Genomic DNA, 2,500 nt, shown 5'->3' on the forward strand with positions numbered 1-2,500 from the left:
AGAGAACATGTAGCAACAACACTACAACCAAGAGTCGTATGGGTGTGGGGCGTAAGTTAACATAATAGAACATATGGATTGAGGGGTAAGTGTGGGTGTGTCCTAAATATCATGCATTGGGGATGTGTGTGTGCGCTTAAGACAGTTCATGGCAAATGTGGGCGTGCCTATAAGACCATGTATGGAGGATGTGGGCGTGCCTATAAGACCAGATATGGGGGATGTGGGCGTGCCCATAAGACCTTACATTGGGAATGTGGGTGTGTCTGTAATACCATACATGGGTAATGTGGGCGTGTCTGTAAGACCATACATGGGGGATGTGGGCGTGTCTGTAAGACCATACATGGGGAATGTGGGCGTGTCTGTAATACCCTATATTGGGAATGTGGGCGTGTCTGTAATACCATACATGGGGAATGTAAGCGTGTCTGTAAGACCATACATGGGGAATGTGGGCGTGTCTATAATACCATACATGGGGAATGTAAGCGTGTCTGTAAGACCATACATGGGGAATGTGGGCGTGTCTGTAATACCCTATATTGGGAATGTGGGCGTGTCTGTAATACCATACATGGGGAATGTAAGCGTGTCTGTAATACCATACATGGGGAATGTGGGCGTGTCTGTAAGACCATACATGGGGAATGTGGGCGTGTCTGTAAGACCATACATGGGGAATGTGGGCGTGTCTGTAAGACCATACATGGGGGATGTGGGGGTGTCCTAAATACCATATGTTGGGCATGTGGGAGTGTTCTTAAAATTATACATGGAGAATGTGGGTGTGTCATATAAATATAAATTGTGGTGTGTTCTTGTTCTCTTTGATGTGTCCATCTATGGAAATGAGAGTAGTTATAAGTGGGTGTGTCTGCTATGTGACATAATGTGATCCATGTCCATATACTCTGTATGTATGTGACAGATAAAATTTGATTTGATTTGATATGGAAATATAGAAGATGCACTGACTCCATATACGTTAATCTGTGTGTCTTCATGAGGCATGTTTAAGACAATATGTGGGAAATGTGGGAATGTCATTTAGTCTGTATATGAAAGTATACAAGCGGCTTTGAGTGGGCGTGTCTATATGGGGATTATGGGCGTGTCTTTGACTCTATATAAGGACGTGAGTACAAAAGCTCAAAACACACTGACATTTCCACTGTGTGCTGTACATTCGACCCCCTACTGATGGTGGAATTTTCAGTTTTCCGGCTCCGGCTGTACATTCGACCCCCTACTGATGGTGGAATTTTCAGTTTTCCGGCTCCGGAATTCAGTCAGCAGGTGATGTTTTAATCCTGTGATCCCTCGCCTCAGACTTGGATCCAAACACAGGGCCATTATTTCCAGCCAAACTCTTCTGCTACTGTGCACAAATCAGTTTCCTCCTGATTATTGGGAGAGAGGAATGGCGTAACACATCGATTAATGCTGCGGTGTTATCCTTCCTCACACACACACACACACACACACACACACACACACGTTCAGCACGCTGCCTGTTTTATTTCCATTTAGAATCAGAAAGCTCTCTTCAGTAATAAGCCTAAAAAGCCTTAATCACTCAAGAGCCTGCTGAGGAGGCGAGCTGCCGGATCACCCGTGATTAGCAACCCCATTCTGCCTGCTGATTGGCCAGGGATAAACACGATAAATCACCATTAGTGCTGAGCATCAATTATTTGAAAAGAGAGCAAAACGGACGTAAATGGAGTGACGGATCAGGCTCATTAAAGAGGGAGAGGACGAAGGCTACGGACGTCTGAGAGCTCAACAAAAGGGCTGCTTTTATTTCAGACACTAAGTCCACGATTTGTTCGATTCCTTTTCTCGGACGAGACTTCATCGTTCTTCGCTAATATTCGTTCCACCAGCGTGTTTCCAGACTTAGCACCTGACCCCAAACACAGCACTAGTTTCTCTATTAGCATGCAGATTGGACTTCTCCTAATAACACTCCTCAAAGCCATCGAGCTGATTTTTCAATTTTCTGCTGCTTATCTCTCCTTCGCTTCTCGCTGCGTAATGAAAATTTCCATCATTGCACGACGAGAGGGCGACTAAAGCACAGGGTTTAGCCGTTTTGGCTAACAAGCACTCTTATCTCGAAGAGTGCCGGCCTTCTGCAAAATAAGACACGCAATCATGGCTCGGACCCGCTGGGCCGTGATTACAGGATGATTTGGAGAGCGGAAAATTGGTCTGTTGTCCCACAGAGTGCCAGAATAGAGGTGTAAACAAAAGCAATTTCTGTTTGCGACAGTAAAAATCCCCAACCACGGTGTGAATAACGATACGGAGCACGAGCACGAGGCGGAGCCAGGGAAACCACGCCCATATTTCAAACAGTTTCCTGTTTCTGAAGTTCCCGCCTGCTGTGTTCTGCTCTCTAGTGTCTTCCAGTGATTTCCAGGTAAAGCATCACTTCCTGTGTCTCCTAGTGTCTAACATTCCTTCTTGTCCATTCGGGTCCATTGTCTTCGAT

The sequence above is a fragment of the Tachysurus fulvidraco genome, chromosome 19 (assembly GCF_022655615.1).
Source record: "Tachysurus fulvidraco isolate hzauxx_2018 chromosome 19, HZAU_PFXX_2.0, whole genome shotgun sequence".
Classification (NCBI taxonomy): domain Eukaryota; kingdom Metazoa; phylum Chordata; class Actinopteri; order Siluriformes; family Bagridae; genus Tachysurus; species Tachysurus fulvidraco.